Below are 20,524 nucleotides of genomic sequence, written 5' to 3' on the forward strand. Positions count from 1 at the left end.
TACTCTCATTTCATCTTACATTGAATAGATTGGTCATGCCCTATTTCCACAAACCTCTCTATCAATTTACCAGGAGCAACACCAAGTTTAGCATGAGCGGAGGCCGACTGCCTGACTCTAAAGGCCCATTTACACTTCAGTGTTGGAAAATATGTATGTGTGGTCATGTGTTCCAGGAAACAGACGTGGGTAGAGGTTTCCTGTGTTCCATGTAAATATTGCATGATACTTGAATTTTATATGCATTACCGTTTATTTTTAGGTAATGTGTTCTCAGTCACATCCAGAAGAATAGCACCTAATTTGAAAGTTGTAAAAGTGACATTCACTAAAATCACATAGTATAACATTACTGTATCAAACCATTTCACATACATTTTGTCCCGAGTGCTTTGTCCCATGCTCTGCCTGCATTTTTACTGTTCTTTCTGCCTGGAAACTGAGAAACGTCCATGGCGTCCAAAAAGCGTCCCTTTAGGTCAAAATCGGTTTTAGACCAGCTAGAGAACAGCGATAGTAAATTACAACCACTTGCAGAATTAAGTGATAATGATTCGTGGGGAAATTCATCAGACATTGAAAACGATTTTGCGACTAAGCTCAGTGATGTGCGAACTTGGCGCTCTATTTCAAATTTGTGTTTTTGGTTTGATTACATTATTGAATTAAATTTATTATTATATTATTTTTTATGATTATTTATTATATTATAATTTACGATTTCATGTTTCAAATTTTATCATACCCGGGATGTTTACTAGACTTTTGTTCAGACAGATTTCAGTGAGTTATTCCTAAGAATAACAGGCCTACGATAAAAAAAACATATTTCAATAGAAAACAATGTATCGCTTTGAGCACAGAAATACTGACATAATCATACCGCTAGGGAGGTTAAAGGCCTCATTTCTTTTTCTGAAAACAGTAGAAAGATGGGCTTTACCAAAAAGCTGTAATTGTGTTTCATCTGTCCACAACATATTCTCCCAAAAGGATTTTGGCTTCCTCAGGTAAGTTTTGGCAAACTCCAATCTGGCTTTTTTTGTTTCTGTGTCGGCAGTGGGGTCCTCCTGGGTCTCCTACAATAGCATACCTTTTCATTCAGACAAGAACATATAGTGCAAGCTTACACAGTTGTACCCTGTGCCTGAATGTCAGCTTGAATTTGTCTGGAAGTTGATGGAGGTTCTTTATCCACCATTCGAACAATCCTTCGTAGCAATCTTTGATTAGTTTTTCTCTTTTGTCCACATCCAGGGAGATGAGCTACAGTGCCGTGGGTTGTAAACTTCTTGACAATATTGCACACAGTGGACACAGGAACATTAAAAACTCTGGAGATGGACTTGTAACCTTGAGATTGTCCATGCTTTTCCATAATTTTTGTTTTCAAATCCTCAGAAAATTCTTTGCTTCTCTCTCTCTTTTTCATGCTCCATGTGGCACACAGAGACACACATCAGAAATGTTAAGTCAAATTTGCACCATTTTAACTGGTTGCCAGTGTGATTTATATATTGCCAGCACCTGTTAATTGATACAAGTTAGTTTAATTACAAATTACAGGAGTATCACAAACTTGGAATGCAAATATTTCTTACAATTGTCAGAAGGTGCCAATAATTTTGTCCAGTCCATTTTTGGGGTTTTGCGTGGAATGTGTCAGATTTGGCCTTTTGTTTTTCCACTTTCTTTTGTGTCATACCAATACAAACAAAATAAATAAACATGACAATGCCAAAACATTTTTAATTGCAAACATTTTCTGGGCACAGTGGTGCATTCCTGAGGATCAAGTGGTGACAGTTTTCAGGCATTTGTGTCCCTACACACTTCTGTAATGCTTTAAAATGTGCGTTTTCATCCAATGTATTCGTTTTTCCTTCAATAGATATTTATTGAAAAAGTTTGCATTTAGAAGATACACTTGCAACTGCAGCCATGTGCACAGGTGGAAGTATAGAATCAATGACAAACAATTTGAGTGCGGCCGTACATAAAACAGTAAAACCGTAACAAGTGTCGAGATAATTGGTATGTCAGTAGGTACACAGATCATGTCATAACAATGATATAATGTGGATAACAGGAGAAAAACTATACGCCTGTAACCCGAAACTAGGCGTTGGTGAGGGAGACGTCTGTGTATAAAGTTAACTGAGCAAAGTCTCAAACAGACGAATATAAAAGAACAAACCATAAATTGTCTCTGTGGGAGAGCCAAGAAGAGGAAAGGATAAAGGAACACGAGATAGAAATAAAAGGGACTACATCAAGAGCGCCTGAGCCCGAGCTGTAGGGTCTCTGTATTTATAGCAATGTGAAACTGGCCTTTGATATAGAAGGATGGGTATGTTGGATCCACGGAGTCCATATTTTAAGAAATGTTTAATGGGTATCTAAAAGAATGCTTGAGAGCTTTTCATTGACAAAAAAGATCTCGGCATCGGTGAACTCTTGTGAAAGGAGTGAACTGTTGTTTCCAGGCTGTCGCTATGGTTTGTTTTGCTACCAGTAATATGTAGGTAGCCAGTTTAAATTGAAGTTTGGTGAGGTCCGGGGGTTTCAGGTGCAGAAGGACATGCCACAGGTCCTTTGGGAAGGGACAGGTAAATAAAGATTGTAAGAGTTTAAGTACCTTTGTCCAAAACCGGGAGAGCATAGGACATGCCCACCATAGATGGAGGACATCTCCCGGGTTAGGACATCCCCTGAAACAAGTGCCGAGGCTGACGGGTGAAGCAGGGCCGGATCAGGGGGCCCCCAGATTATAGTCATGCCTCACCCAGGTCTCTGAGACTACACTCACTGATCCATGAGTCAGTCTGAAGTAAAGAGGCACACTTATGGTTACAATCCATTTAAGGGGGCACTGTGATGGGGACATCTGATGTAGGGGGCACACTGATGGGGATAACTAATCAAATGTAAGGGGGCACTGATGTAAAGGGGCACGCTAATTGGAACATCTGATGTAATGGGATAATCTAATGGGGACCCTGATGTATGGAAGCATACTGATGGGGACCCTGATATAAGGGGGTACTCTGATAGGAATATGAAATAAAGGGGTACTCTGATGAGAACTCCTGATGTAAATGGGGACTCTGATAGGTACATCTGATATAAAGGGGCAAAGAATCTGTTTAGTCACCCTAATCCAATTACAGCCTAATACATACTAGTCTTTCCCAGGTCGTGACACTATATAACAGACTGTCAGCGACTCGCATAGTGTTGTCATTATGCCCCCTGACTTTTGTTTACTGCACCCCCTAGATTCGGCCCTAGGGTGAAGGTGTGCCAGGCGGGATGAAACCAGATACCACCTTGTGACAGTTTTAAAGGCCAATTCAATAATGAGAATGTTGTTAGAGCAGGAAGTCAAGGAAGTCCAAATTTGTGCCCAGCAGCCCCTTGCTGTGTAGCATATAGAGAGGTCATAGATGCGATCTGAGCCGCCACATAGTTCTTGGAAAAGTTAGGAACCCCCAGACCCCCTTGTTTCCTGTGTATGAGCATGGTATGTTTGGTGAACCGAGGTCTCTTGTTAGACCAGATAAATCTCAAAACAGAATTTTGGAATGACGTAAGGGCATAAGAGGGGAGAGGAATGGGCAAAGTGAGGAATAGATATAACCATTTTGGAAGAATTTGTCATTTTTACAGCATTGACTCTGCCAATCCATGAAAGGTGGTAGTGAGGCCAGGACGTAAGGAAAGCTTTAAGGGAGCAAAAAGTTGGGATGTAGTTAGCTTCATAGAGGGTGTAGTAGAATTTGGTAAGACAGATCCTTAAATAGTCTAAGTGGGCAGTAGACCAGGTGAAGTTATAATTTTGTTTTAATAAGTCGATCTCGGCTTTAGGGAGAGAGACATTAATAACCGATGATTTGCCTTCATTCACCACCAGGCCAGAGATATTAGAGAAGCAAGTGAAGGTAAAAAAAAAGAACAGGCAATGTGATGTGGAGCTTGGTCAGGGTCAGGAGCATATCGTATTCAAATTAGTTAACCCTGAATGATTGTTAGGCGACCATAACCCCTTTAATATCTAGGTTAGATCTAATGAGGTGTAATAGGGGTTCCAAGGCTAGAATAAAAAGTATAGGGGATTGAGGAAACTCTTGGTGAGTACCCCTGTGAATTGGAAAGGAAGGGGATTGCCGAGAGAGGTAACACACCGTTATGGGCCTATGGTATAGAGCTCCCAGTCGGAATGTAAAAGTAGTCGGGAATCCCATTTATCTAAAACATAGTACATATACTCCCAGGATAGAGAGTCAAATGCCTTATGGATATGCAAACTGAGAACCATAATGGGGTTGATTTTGATGCAGCAGGTGGATAAGATTAATTACTTTGCGAGTGTTATCAGGAGCCTGCCTAAAAGGGATGAAACCCACTTGGTCTTTATAAATGAGATGGTGCAGAAATTAGTTTATCCTAGTGGGAAAGATTTTGGCGAGAATTTTAATGTCGACATTTAGTTAAAAGTTATGAGGATCTTTGGAATCTTTCCCGGGTTTCGGGATCATGACTATGAGCTGTTGTTGATGACAGATGTAGATCAGTGTAGGTGTGTAAGTGGTTGAGTAAGTTGGTCAAGTGAGGAGCTAGGATGTCAGAAAATTTCTTACAGTATAACATTGAAAAGCCGTCAGGCTCAGGAGTTTTTTGCGTCTTTAGTGTTTTAATTGCCGCAAGGACTTCGGCAACAGTAACGTCAGCCTTCATTTTATCTGACATAGGTTGAGAAAAGCCAGCTAAATGGATATCCTGAAATAGAGCGTCCTCCAGGTCCCTTTGAAAAGGTTGCGAGGGCTGGTACAATGTGGTCAAAACTGAACTAAAAGTGTCCATGATTTTGGAGGGATTGGCTGTGATGACCTTGTTAGGTAAGCGTAACATGATCAGTTTAGTGTCCAGGGTGTGGACTTTAAGAAGATTAGCCAACATTGGGCCTGGCTAATTGGCTCATGCATAATATTTATGTTGAGACCATCTAATCTGTTTTTCCACCTTGTCACCAAGAATGATGTTAACTTCCACCCTGGTGACTTCCAGCATTTGTGTAAAGAGGTAGAGTGGGATGCTTTAAATTGAGCTTCCAACTGTGCAAGGGTGGAGGACAAGGATGCTATGCGGGAGTTCCTTTCCTTCTTATGGGATGCAAGCTGTATAAGTTTCCCTCTAAAGTCAAGCTTTCTGAGCGTCCCATAAGATCGTGGGAGAGGAAGCCAATTCAGTATTATCAGTGAAAAAGGTGGAGATAATAGAGAGTCATTAAGGCGCCAAGAGTAGTGCTGATGGGCTGAAACTAATGATTTATAGGTAAGTAGGAGTGGCGAGTGGTCAGACCATGATGTTGACAAAATCCTGACATTAAGGACGTCCAGAATAAACATTTGTGGTATGAAAAAGTGGTCTATTCATGTGTGGCAATTGTGAGGCGCTGAGTAGTAGGTATAATCCCACACTCTAGGGTTAAACTCCCTCCAGGCAGCCACTAAACTGTGTTCAGTGAGGAGATCTAAAAGTTGCAGCATTTGTGAAGTAGTCTCAGTAGAGGCCTGGGAGGAGGTGGTTGAGGGGGATCTATCTAGTTGCCTGTTCAATACCAGGTGGGTGTCTCCCATCATGATCAGAGCCCTTCCTGTGTGAGAAAACCACGCTTAACAAGTAAGAGAAAAATCGAGGAGTATTGGGGGCATAATAATTAACTATGGTCACTTCAACATCCAAGAAGTAACAAATATCGTCCTGTAGGATCTGCGATCTCAAGGGAGCATATGAGAGGAGTGCTTTTATGATATGCCACTAAGATGCCTCTCCCAATGTATTGTTAGTTTTGAATCATAGAAAGTTACTTGGTGAAACATGACCCTATTTAACTTTGTAATGGCTTTGGCAGCTAGGAGGAAATAGAATTTCTGCTAGGATTGCTTGCTGCTGGAGTCTCTCAGATATACACTGTAGCTATAACAACGTCAATTCTTCTGTGGAGGTTGTCCACAACGTTTAGGAGTGTGTCTATGGGAATGTTTGAACATTTTTCCAGAAGTGGATTTGTGAGGTCAGGCACTGATGTCGGACAAGAAGGCCTGGCTCGCAGTCTCCGCTCTAATTCATCCCAAAAGATCTTCTATCAGGTTGAGGTCAGGACTCTGTGCAGGCCAGTAAAGTTCCTACACCCCAAACTGGCTCATCCATGTCTTTATTGACCTTGCTTTGTGCACTGGTGTGCAGTCATGTTGAAACAGGAAGGGGCCATCCCCAAACTGTTCCTACAGATATTGGCGCATGAAATTGTTCAAAATGTCTTGGTATGCTGACGCCTTCACTGCAACTAAGGGGCAAAGCCCAACCCTTGAAAAAAAAAAACTCACACCATAATCCCCCCTCCACCAAACTTTACACTTGGCACAATGCAGTCAGGCAAGTACTGTTCTGGAAACTGCCAAACCCAAACATGTCTATCAGATTGCCAGACAGAGAAACATGATTCGTCACTCCAGAGAACACTTCTCCACTACTCTAGAGTCCAGTGTCGGCATGCTTTACACCACTGCATCCGAAGCTTTGCGTTGCACTTGGTATGTAAGGCATGGGTGCAGCTGCTCAGCCATGGAAACCCATTCTATGAAGCTTTCTATGCACTGTTGTTGTGCTAATCTGAAGGCCACATGGAGTTTGGGGGTCTTTAGCTATTGACTCTGAAGACAGTTGGCAACTTCTGCTCACTGTGCGCTAAAACATGGGCTGACCCCGCTCTGTCATTTTATGTGGCCTACCACTTCGTGGCTGAGTTGCTGTTGTTTCCAGTTGTTTCCAATTTGTTATAATACCACTAACAGTTGACCATGGAATATTTAGTAGCAAGGAAATTTCACAGATGGACTTATTGCACAGGTGGCAACCTATCATGTTACCACACTTGAATTCACTGAGCTCCTGAGAGCGAGTCATTCTTTTATAAATGTTTGTAGAAACAGTCTGCATGCCTAGGTGCTTGATTTTATACACCATTGGCCACGGAGGTGATTGGAACACCTGAAACCAATGATTTGGAGGGGTGTCCCAATACGTTTGGCAATGTAGTGTAAGAAGTCAACTCTACAGCAAGTGATTCAGCTAGAGAATTCCAATGTAAAATACATTTAACCACTTGCTAACCGTGCTATAGCCGAATGACGGCTGTAGCATGGTTATCCAGTTTTGGTAGGGCGTCATATCAACACACATCGGTGAAGGAGAAAAATTACCCGTTTGCTAAATTTTATAATAGAAACAAAGAAAAATATTTTTTTTCAAATTGTTTGCTATTTTTTTGTTTATAGTGCAAACAATAAGAAAAACAGTGGCAATTAAATACCGCCAAAAAAAAGCTCTATGTGTTTATGAAAAAATTATAAAAATTTCATATGGGTACAGTGTTGCATGACTCTGATATTGTCATTCAAAGTGCGACAGTGCTGAAAGCTGAAAATTGGCCTGGGCATGAAGGAGGTATAAGTACCAAGTAGGCAAGTGGTTAAATTGTATTTCCACTTTTGCAGCTAGATTAGGACAACATCCACTTTAAAATTGTTCTCATTCACATAACTAAAAAAAAATGCTGCTTGCATGTTACTTGCTCTTTCCTAAAATCTCCAAAACTGAAGTTTTCCCTTATATACAGAGAGCCAGGAAATTGATGTTTGTCATAATCGACCTTGTCTGTGGTGTGCTGGCAGATCTCATTATCAGTTGGAAACTAGATTTGAACATCACCTGTCCCAACAAAGGGTTGCAGTTCTGGAAGCTGGCCTTCTTATTCTATGTTAATGAAGGAAACCCAGTGTGTCCCTGTTTTTTACTGAGGATAGATTACATTTAATCTCATTTGAATTTGTTCCAAGCAACATGTAGTCTGCCCTAGACCTGCTCCAAACAAACACTTAGAAAAGTAAGAAATATTTTGTTTTAATTATTTTAGGTGTGCAGTGTGAATACATAAAGTGGGGTCTTCTCAAATTTGACCGTGAAAGTGTAATCCTACTTTAATTTAAATTGGGTGGTGTGGGCCTTCTGTCACTCTTATGTGGTCTTTCTGGTTAGGGTTGACTTAACACTGTCTTTTTATGCTATGAGATCTTCGCTAAACCAATCAGTAATGTTTTATTGAACTACGGTAGTTGCTGTTTTAGACTATCAACTCTACTGGAATTTACTAAGAAACATATAAGGGCAATGGCAGAAAAAGACCATGTGGTCAGCCAATTCTCTCCCCCCACCACCCTTTTTTTTTATGTTTTTTTTTTTTTTTTCTGTGAATTGACATGGATTTTGCCAAGCTTCATCAATATTTCATGGTAAATTTTTAATTCCGTATTAGTTAGTTTTCTTTTTCAATAACCTGCCTCTCAGTTGATAATTTAAGGGGAATTTCAATGACCAGTTTTCTTATTACAGTATTACAATTTTAATGTATCCATTTCTGTAAACAGTGCATACTTGATCTGGCTTACCAGACATTTGCATAACCACCCTTGACACCGAACTCCTTGCCAACGGCAGCTTGTTGCTATGCAACGTAATGGGACAAGATATTAATGGCATTATCTTTTGAGCTGGCTGCACTCTGAGGAATACATTGTTTATCCGATGCAAAGAAATCCACTTAATTGGCAAATAAGTAACACCCAGTTACAGTGTGCATCAATCAGTGGCAGAATGTACACAGAGAGTTAATAAGAGACCCTAGTTCAAGTCCCATAGGAGACACCTTTCTTGAAAAATAATAGTAATGGGTAAATCTGCACTTTTTAAATCATTCATAATGCTAATTTCATATATTTAAATCTGAAACTCTTTTTAAAATGTTTCCAACTTGTGGCTCCAACAATGCTCATAGATTACAGCCTCTATTGGGTAAGATTAAAGGCCAAAGTTCACCTTTTCCAGAATATAGTCTATGTTGTCAAAGGGCCCCATTAGATATTAAAATTCTGTTCTGTTGTTTTACCGATAAGCATTTGGTTCCCCTAAGAAGCCTGTCTAAAAAAACTCCTAGTTAGCAACCCCCTACTGCCTTTCACACTGTTAGGATGCAATAACCATTGGTTTTCATTACTGCAATGCTCGGAGTAAGCAGGTTTTGGCCTCCTAGCAACATGTCAGGGTTGCTAACTAGGCATTTATTAGCTAGGCTTCTGGGGGGGGGGGGGGGACATCAGAGTGAGAGAAATAATTCAAGGGCCAGACCTCTTGTGTAACTCTAATCCGGTAACCTGTAAAGGCCTTTAAAGTATCACCTATGGATGAATTAATGTACGATACTTTGTCGCCATTCCATGGCCGTGCACAATTTTAAAATGTGACATGTTTATTTACTTGGCGTAACGTAATCTTTTATGTTTTACCAAAAATTGGGTATTCTATTATGTTTGTGTTGATTAAAATTCCATAAAGTGTATTTTTTCCCAAAACATTGTGTTTGAACAGGTGCTGTGTAATACCGTGTGGCACAAAAATTGCAACCCTGACCATTTTATTCTCTAGGACCTCCGCTTAAAAAAATATATAATGATTGGGGGTTCTAAGTAATTTTCTAGCAAAAAATTGCAAATGTATGACAGAAATTTCAGAATTGGCTGGATAGGCAAGTGGTTAAAGTACCTGGTCACCACAAGGTCACATTTACCCAATAGACTGCCTGTAAAAAAAGCATGAATATACCTACCCGTCTGGTGGCCCGAGTTCTGAAAAACCGTTGCATCTCCAATCCCTAGCTGCTGAAAGTATTTAATCATCAGATGAGTCAAATACTTGCTTCTTCTCACTACCGGCTTGTATATCCTGTCTACGTATGTCCTTGTATGTCCTTGTCTATGATATGAACAAAGAAGGAACCAAAGTGGCTGATGGGGCAGCAGGTATTCTACATATCTGGAAATGTTGAATACTTACATACATGGACCGCCTCATATATGTAAGTATATTAACACTTCTTTTACAAGTGACCTATTGGGTAAAAGTGACCTTGGGGTGACGATCACTCCTGTATGCATTCCAAGTAAAGTGCAAGTGCAACACTAGTGTCTAGTTTGTATAGAGCCCATAGCCTGGTGTGTAATGGTAATTTATCTGCAGCCCCAGCAATACTACCAGGGCTTATATCTGGAAGTGTGTAAGAGCTACACATTTCCATTCATTCAAAGAACTGGCTTGTACCATTTGATCATGTACTGTATTATTGTATTGTTAAGGTGGTTCTAAAGGCTCAAGGTTTTTTACCTTCATATATTCTGTGCATGAAGGTAAAAAACCTTCTGGGTGCAGCGGCCCCCCCAGCCCCCTCAGGCCTTACCTCAGCCCTGTCCAATCCAGCAATGGTCACGACAACCTCTGCTATCTGGGGACTGTTCCTTCTCATTGGCTGAGACAGCAGTGGGAGCCTATTGGCACCCGTTGCTCTCAATCACAGCCAGTTAGCCAATGAGGAGAAAGGGGGGGGGGCCAAGCCACAACTCTGTTTCTTATGGACACATGGAGCAATGGCTCGGGGATGAGCATGCAGCTCTGCCCCCCAGGGTGAGCGTCTTTCCCTAGGGGCACTGCTTGAGGGGCGGAGCCAGGAGCATAGGCAGGGACCCGAGGATTGGGGCTGCTCTGTGCAAAATCACTGCACAGAGCTGGTAAGTATAGATATTTTTATTATTTTAAAAAGAAAAAATAAAAACACAAAGCTTTAGTGTCACTTTGAGCTGGCCATACATTAGTAGAATTTTATTTTACATTTTTTTTTTCCTTTCAGCATCCTTATTTGAATTTCTAATGGTTAGTGAAGTCAAATCAACATTCATCAAGTGAAGCAACAATACAATTCAAATGAGCAGGATAGAATTTTTTTCTCAAATAAACAAAACTCTAACTGTGAATGTGGTTGTTTAGGAAAAATCATACATATTGTAACAACACCTGTTTTGGTATGTCGGGGATTCCATTCAAATAGTCGGTCTGGACACATTTTTTTTTTTAATGAACGCTTAAAGGAAAATATAATTGTGAATGACCGTCTTTAGTCCAAAGGATGTGTTAATGTGTGACCCAGCCTTTGTCAAACCAGGTGCCCAGGCTCTCTGAGGTGCCTTCAGGTTTCTTCAGGGTGCCTTGGAAAAATGCCTAAAAATTGTCCAAAAAATAGTATGCAAACCAGCAGCAAAGGTGTACTTGCTTTGGAAGGATAATCACCTCTAATGTTGGGAGTCCTACTTGTGTGGATGATGCTGCATTATGTAAAACTATTAGTTTAGTTTTTTTTACATTTTAGAATGGCGTGCCTCATGATTGTACCTTAACAGAGAAGAGGTTGAGAAACACTGATGTCACCTGACATCAAATTTCCTGGACACGTATACGTGAGGGGGCTGAATCCTGGACCTGGTGACATCCCCCTGAAGTTATAATTCATTAAATGCACTTGGACAGCTTCAGTATGGTATCCTTTGGGTCTTGTCAATGGGAAGCTTTATATTCCCATCACACATGTTCCTGGAAAGGGCTCTAGGATGCTGGGTGTTGCAGCAACCACCAACTGGAGACTGGATCATAAATGTCACAGTGTAGATATTTGCCAGCACACCAGAGATCTTTAAATTGAGTCTAAACATTTTTTTGTTGAAGTATGATCGATCACATCACAAACAGAGTGCAGTGTTTCAGAGTCTAGCAGGACCCCTTCGTCAGGCATTGATGATGTTACCTGCCTGACAAAAGGGGTTCTGCGAAACATTGCACACTCTTGTTTGTGATGTGATCATACTTCAATAAAAAAAAGTTTGGACTTAATTTGAAGATTTGTGCTGTGCTGGCAAATATCCACACTTTTTAAGAAAGTTGCCTCCTTTCCTGTTATAGTCTTCTCATATATAGGACTCTCTATTCCATCATCTGTGATGGCCTAAGGGCTCATGTACACTGCAGGTGATAAACTCACGTTTTGGAACTGTTCAGCATTTTTTTCAGCAGCCCCTGAACTCACCCTAATGTTTTCCTATGTGTCCATGTACACATCTTCGTTTACAGTTGTTTACCGGCATTTGAGTTTACAGTCATTTTTTTGAACGCACCAAACTTGCGTTCAGCAGTCGATTTTATCAGCATTTCAAACGCAAATTGCTTGTAAATGCGGCTAATCGTGTTTTATAAGCGTTTGCATCTGAATTTTTTTTTCAACTCTTCCAGTTTCCGATGCTGTCCAGATCCTTTTTTCATCGTGAAAAATGCATGCAAATTGTTTTCAAGGTACTCAGATGGACAAAACACTGAACACAGGATGTTCTTACCAAGCTTTTCACACATTGTAATGACCAATTCACACCTCAGACCTCTCCCACCCTTGGTAACAAAAGATACAGTATGTTAATGAACATTCACAGCTCAAATTCCTCAGGAAGACCCCCTGGCAGGAGGTCTTAATGACTCACTCCACCAGACACCTTTCCCACCCTTGGAAACAAAAGAAATGTTAATGAGCAACTCCCACCTAAGCTAATCTCAACACATACTGCTGTCTCCGCTTCTACTCTCTGTATTTCTCTAAAACAGTCTGAAATAGTTAATAATTTACTACTTTTCAGTGCATTCTGGGCATTTGGGAAGTTCTCCTGTGCGTATCTTTAATAAACGCTTCTAAACGCAAACACACATAAACACGCATAAACGCGTTATGCAAACGTGGTTAAAAAACAGACGTTTTTTAACCTACATTTTCCAGCAGTCAGTTTCCATTGTTCAGAAGTGTCCCGTGTACATGGGGCCTAAATCCTAAATAGGCGGAAAAAAAAAACACTTGTCAGTTTGCAGAAAACACTCTCTAAATGTATCTGACTATAGATGTGTTCTCTCCTGTCAGTACATCTGTTGATGTCAATCAGGATCTTTCATCTATCTATTTACTGTTTTACTCTTGGCAAGGAAAGCACATTATACTGTCAGTCACATAAGCTCTCACCAGTGTAGAAGTATAGAGACTGATATCCTGGTGACAAGATAACTGGTATTACTTTTCACTTGAGTAAACAGACATGGTTGAATAATGTATTCCAGTGATCTCTGTCATAAACACTTATTTCACTTCTCTGAGTTCATCTGCCAGTAATTTATTCTGTCCTTGGTCCTGTAGTAACCTGTCTTCTTTTATACGTTCGCTTGAAATTGTTTTACCAGTTAAACTGTGAAATAACTCGTTGGTTATTGGTGGTGTATTGCACATACTTAATTGCATGAAGGATCATTTATTACCAAATGAAATGATAATCTTTTCACAGTGCATTATTTTACATACTTGTCTATGCTGTCAATAGAGAAGCATGCACAAATTTATTGAAGGCCCCTTTTGCCCATATCTGCATTCGTAACAGTATGACCCCTTTTTGTGGTTGCTGCTTCAAATATTAGACAGCAGCAGTACTTTCATTTTAAAGTAATGGAAAGTTCAGTGATAATATACAAAGTTTGTGAACCTTTTTAGTTAGAAATCACCAAGTTTGTCAAAAATGTTTATAACCCATAGTTGCTAAACAACCCATCTTGTAACTTAAAGGGAAACTATAAGGACTTATTCAGTTAGGCAGCGGTCTCTACAGTCCCTCTGAAAAGCTAAATGTGGTTGAATATTTTTGAGAGGCAAGAGAGTAACAGCTGTCAGGCATTCAGGAGCCTATATTGCCACCTCTTGAAAACCTTTTTTTTTTTTTTTTCAGCTGATGGGGGATTTTGAATGCGTTTACCATGCCGCAACCAGCAGCCAAGCATTTGAGTCGCGGTTGTGTTGTGACCCCATGCACTTGAATAGGTTCGTTTGGCAGGTGGCTTAACTTTTGCCACACCCCAACTGCAGCGATGTGTACTAACATGGCCATGTTAACTTGCATATAATCAAAATATCCTACAGAATGTCTCCCCTAGGATTCCTGACCAGGCTCGCATATATTATAAACAATAAAAAAACCAAGCAAGCATATTCATTTGAAGAATCGGAAGTGACATTTCCCAGAAGCCCTGCCCTACGGGTTTCGTCAGTTTTGTTTGACGTCATCAGGAGCTGCTCACAGAATATTGTCACACAGTCTGGACTTTTTGGGCAATGAGCACTTTTTTAGTGAAATTAATAGTGTGTTGGATTGCTCTGCAGGGACATTTATTTATTTGCACTGTATGAGTATTTTTATATGTATTTGATGGTACAGTATTCATTGATTGTTTAAAATATATGTGAGTGCGGTAAGGAATCCTAAGGAAAATATTCTGTAGGATATTTTGATTATACATCTTTGGACTTTAGTTAACTACTTGCTCTCCAGAGGATTTACCCCCCCCCCCCCATTCTGATCAGGTCATTTTTTGCATTGTGACGCTACATTACTTTAGCTCATAATTGCGTGGTCATACAACATTGTACATAAATGAAATGTCCTTTTTTCCCTCATAAATACAGCTTTCTTTTGGTGGTATTTGATTGCCTGTGCATTTTTTATTTTTTGCCGCTATAAAAAAAAAAGTCTGACAATTTAGAGAAAAAAAAGATCTTTTTGACTTTTTGCTATTAAACATGTCCAGTAAAAGAATTTTAAAAAAATCTAATTTCGTCATAAATTTAGGCCAAAATGTATTCTGTGACGTCTTTGCTAAAAATAAATCCCAATACGTGTAAATTATTTGGTTTACGTGAACTTTATAGCATATACAAATGGTATATATACTGGGATTTTTTTTTTTATATTTTTTACTAGTAATGGCGGCGATCAGCAACTTATAGCAGGACTGCAGCAGGCATTCTGACACTTGGGGGAACTGACTTGGTGTCACTGACATCCTCAGTGACACCAATACAGTGATCAGTGCTAAAAAAAAGCACTGACACTGTACTACTGGCACTGGGCAGGAAGGGGTTAACATCTAGGGCGATCAAATGGTTAACTGTGTGCTCTTTTACACTGTGCTTTATCCGTGTGCTTCACTGTAAGCACACTGCTTTGCATGGCTGTGCTGTGCACAGCCATGCAAAGCAGTGTGCACGAGCAGACAGGGAGAAGAACTGTTCTGTTTACCAACAGTTCTCCTCTCCGTCAGAGATCCTGAGAAATCACTGGGCGCCAGCTAGTAATCACTGACCGGGACCCGGTGATTGACAGCCATGGCCTTGAATGGTGTAGCAGTATTTCTGCTGTAGGGCGGTCGGGAAGCAGTTATTAGGATTCCCTACAGCTACCACAACTGCCATCTACTAGCCATTGCATAGGATGTACAGTGCTCAGCATAAATGAGTATACCCCAACAGATTTGTTAGAAAACCTTTACTTTCCTTTCAGAATTAACATTTTCTATGGGACACTATACTACAAAATACTCCCAGAAATGTGGATCATTGATTGCAAACAAGATTTGTTAACCACTTGCCCTCCAGAGGATTTACCCCCTGAATGATCAGGCCTCTTTTTGCTACACGGCACTGTACTAATTCAACTGATAATTGTGCGGTCATGCAATCCTGTAACCAAACGAAATTCACGTCCTTTTATTCACACAAATAATGCTTTCTTTTGGTGGTATTTGATCACCTGTGCACTTTTTATTTTTCGCGTTATCAACAAAAAAAGACTGAAAATTTTGAAGAAAAACTATTTTTTGTTACTTTCGGCTATAATAAATATATAGTAAACTCAAAGTTAGTTATAAATTTAGGCCAAAATGTATCCTGCTAGATGTTTTTGGTAAAAAAAAATCCCATTAAGTATATATTGATTGCTTTGTGTGAAAGTTATAGCGTCTACAAACTATGGTATAGATACTGCAATTTACACCATTTGTTTGCTATACAGCACTGCACTAGTTTAACTGACAATTGCACAGTCACGCAATACTGTACATAAATTAAATTTGTCCTTTTTTCATACAAATAGAGCTTTCTTTTGATGGTATTTGATCACCTGTGCATTTTTATTTTTGGCGCTATCAACAAAAAAATTTTGAAAAAAATGAAAAATTTTCTCATTGTATTCTGCTACATGTTTTGGTTAAAAAATCCCAATAAGTGTATATAGATTGCTTTGTGTGAAAGTTATAGCATCTACAAACTATGGTATAGATAATGGAATTTACACAGCTTTTACTTTCTGACTGCTTATCACATTTCTTGAGGTACTAAAATACCAGGATAGTACAAACACCCCCAAATGACCCCTTTTCAAGAAAGTAGACACCCTAAGCTATCTGCTGAGAGGCATATTGAGTCCATGGAAGATTTATTTTTTTTCCACAAGTTTCTGGAAAATGACAAAAACATTTTTTTTTTACACAAAGTTGTCATTTAAATGATATATTTCTCGCACAAGCCATTGGTATATGTAGAATTACACACCAAAATACATTCTGCTACTTCTACCGAGTATGGGGATATCACATGTGTGAGACTTTGGGAGCCTAGCCACATACAGGAGCCTGAAATCCAACGACCACTTTGAAAGCCTGAAGGTGCGTAACTTCCTCATTTCACTTCCTCACTACTTATCACAGTTTTGGAGGCCCTGAAATGCCAGGATAGCACCAACCCCCCCCCCCCTCCCATGACCCCTTTTTGGAAAGTAGACACCCCAAGAAGTTTAAAAAAAGGCATGGTGAGTATTTTGCAGATCTCATTTTTTCTCTCAAGGTTTTGAAATATAAAAAAAAGATAAGAAAAAATGTTTTTGTTTTTTTTCTTAATTTTTCAAACACTTGTGGCAACAAACAAGATCTGCAAAATACTCCCCATGCTTCCTATGAAATTCCTTGGGGTGTCTGCTTTCCAAAAAGGGGTCATTTGGGTGGGTTTGGTGCTATCCTGGCATTTCAGGGCCTCCAAAACTGTGATAGGTAGTCTGGAAGTGTAATGAGGAAATAAAGCCCTTTAAAAGCCTGAAGTTGCTTATTGGATTTTGGGGTCCTGTACTTGGCTAGACTGCCAAAACATCTCCCACATGTGGTACCCCCATACTCAGGAGAAGTAGCAGAATGCATTTTGGGGAGTAATTCCACATGGGCGGCACAGTGGCTTAGTGGTTAGCACGTCTGCCTTGCAGTAAATGGGTCATGGGTTCGATTCCTGACCATAGAGCCTCCTGCTTGGAGTTTGCATGTTCTCCCTGTGCTTGCGTGGGTTTCCTCCGGGTACTCCGGTTTCCTCCCACCTCCAAAGACATGCTGGTAGGTGAATTGGATCCTGTCTAAATTGGCCCCTAGTATGTGTATGTATGAATGTGAGTTAGGGACCCTAGATTGTACGCCCCTTGAGGGTTAGGGACTGATGTGAATGTACAATATATATATTTAAAGTGCTGAGTAAATGGACGGCGCTATATAAGTACCTGAAATAAATAAATAAAATAAAAAAATATACCCATGGCATGTGTGAGCAGTAAATTGTTTTAGTGATAATTTTGTGTAAAAAAGAAGAAAATTTTTTTTTGTCATTTTCCAAAACTTGTGGTTAAAAAAAAAAAAAATTCTTCTATTGATTTAACATACCTCTCAGCAAATAGTTTGGGGTGTCTACTTTTTAAAAAGGGGTCGTTTTGAGGGGTGGGGGCATTTTATACTCAGCATTAGAAGTTTATGCCACACATCACTCACTCCTCTAACCACCTGAAGATCAAGCCTTTTCTGACACTTTTTGTTCACATGAAATAATCAGTATTTTTTGCTAGGAAATTAATTTTTTTAACATTTTATTTTTTTTTAAAGCAGACACCCTAGTGAATAAAATGATGGGTGGTACAATTTTTTATGTCACATAGTACTCGCACAGCGAATTTTCAAAAGCAATTATTTGGTAAGATATAAAAGAAGATAGTATGCCAAGTAAATAAATACCAAACATGACATGATTTAAAACTGCGCATGCTCCGTGCAATGGCGACAAACTGCATATGTTTTTAATATCCATAGGCAACATTTTAAAAGCCTTTTCAAGCTACCATTTTAGATTTACAGAGGAGGTCTAGTGTTAGAATTTCTGCCCTTAATCATAAAGGTTCCCTTATGATTAAGTCGATGACGAAACGCATCAAGGGAAGTGACGTCAAGACGCACACGGGAACCGGAAGTTGACCGGTGGCCATTTTGGAAAAGGGAAAAAGACTATCTACTTGTCCCTGGACGTTTCCTGGATGGCAGCAAGGCTACTGCACGGTATTTAAGCGGTCTAAAAGTTTTAATAATGTGAGCATTTTGAATAAAGTTATTTTACTGGCATATTTCTGGCGGTATCACACTATTCTGTCCCTCATATGTTTATATCCATATGGTGCCTGGTATATGGAGAAATGGAACATCATGACTTATGGACCTAGATAGTACCTTGAATACAGTGTAAACCTTGGGGAGCTCTACAGGAGGGCCGTCTCCCACCAGATTTTATATGATATTGAAAGCGAGTTTGTTTTGGATTATTGGTAAGGGTATGCATTCCTTACTGCAATTAGAAGTGTCACAGTGTTGGTTTGTTTTGGAGCACTGAAGAGTGATTCACATACACAGTGTCCTTCACTGTTTGGATTCACGATTCCTCACTTTGTTCACCTTTGCACTAATTACCAATTTTATTGGTTATTCACTTGAGTGTTGTCACTATTTTGTATGTGGTTAAAAAGGTAATACACTATGTGATATTTCTTTTTTTGAGGGTATATCATCGTGGAAAGCATTGGAAGTATTTGAAGGAGTATATAATTTTTGGATACTTTTTTTTATCACTATTATCACATAAGAAGAAGATATACAATATGCTATATATTCTAATTTTATTTAATGTGTGGACTTATAGGATTTTGATTTTCATTGTAAGGACACTGTTCTGGAATATAATTCAGGCTTGAATAAAAATTGTCCACGTATAAGTGGTACCCCATATAGAAAAAGGAGGACACCAAGTCCCAAACTATTTTGCCACTGCTCCCCATGTAGTCTGGGCATCCAGGGGGCTCCAAGTAACTTTCTTTTCCCTCCTAAATCTGAAACTTATATGTATAGCCTGTTGCCCTCTCACAGGTCTTGTACATCTTGACTCCATATCTGGCATGCTTGCTGGGGAGAAATTGTTTAAATGCAAGGCGGCCAGAAAAATTAATGAGGGACTCATCAACGCAGATATTTTGCTGGAGAGTATAGACATCTGCAAATTTTTTGTTAAGGTGATTTACGAGGGGCTGAATTTTGTGGAGTCAGTCAGTCAAATTCAGGGTCACCTTGAGGATGACAGAGTGTATTGTCATTGAAATGCATAAAACACATTATACTCTCATATCTATGCCTGGCTATGGCAGCAGAGAACACGGGCATGTGAAGAATTGGGTCTGTGGACCAATACAACCGCAATTTTTTTTTTTTTTAGTAATGCCCATGTTGAGGGTTAGGCCCCAAAATAATGTAAATCCGGAAACCATAATGGGTTTCCATGTAAATGGTCTGGCAAGATTTGAATTTGGGTTGACGGCGATAAATTTTTGTGCATATAAATTGCTTTGATCCACAATCAATGCATACAGTTATTCCATGAAAACAGCTCCAAAAAATCAAGGGGAGTAGTTGAATTTGCTGTTTCCACCTGAATTCTGGGTTGGGCAGTGAATGGGGGAAGTACCGGTGCTGCAGAAGTTGTGGGCTGCCAATCAGGCTTTGCAAGTACATCCGGAAGGATACTAGGAGCTCTACGGGCCTGTGTGCAAATTCTTTGTGGTTGCAGGACAATACTTGTGCTCACCAGCTTGTACTACACTTGGAACTTGCCCAGGGGCGGACTGACCATTTGGAAACTCGGGCATTGCCCGAGGGCCTGGGGTCAGTAGGGGGCCCCATGAGATGCCCCTGGCACCTTTCTCATAGGCTTTTTTGAGTTTGGGCAAGGACACAGGGGCCCCATGATCCCCTATTTCCCGGGGGCCCCATGAGTTGTCAGTCCGTCCCTGGACTCGCCACTTCACCAAGTGATACTGCAGTGCTGGTATGTGAAAGACCAGGATGTACTAGGCCAGGTCACCAAAAGGTAGCGCGGCACTAGTACTGGCACTCTGCTGCATATGAGAGTCATCAAAATTTACCGGCAAGTGCTAACAGAGATCAGGCCTGATTCTGCGAACACTGCGGTTTTGTGTGCAATTTATCAAGTGACAGTGACCTACTTGGGGGAGAAGGGGGGGGGTAAGCGTAGGGTCTAAATGCAAGTGCTGGCAGGTGCCGGGGCTGATCCCGCTAATGCTGTATTTTTGGGGACGCTATACTAATGTGAACGCTGGTATAGTGCTGATCTGATCGAAGATATTGATCCGTTCAGACACTATACTAGCAATGGAGGTTTATTGTACATGAGCGTGCTCCTGGCAATTGAGGGGTTAAATGTGATTACTGGTTTACTGACGAGCAATCTGATGCTATCTGAGAGGGGTGTGAAAACCACGGGAGCATGAATCATGTGTATATATATGCGACTTTGTGCACCCGTGCC

This window comes from Staurois parvus, unplaced genomic scaffold, assembly GCF_062004578.1.
Source record: "Staurois parvus isolate SC_StPar_1 unplaced genomic scaffold, SC_StPar_1.0 ptg000054l, whole genome shotgun sequence".
Lineage (NCBI taxonomy): Eukaryota > Metazoa > Chordata > Amphibia > Anura > Ranidae > Staurois > Staurois parvus.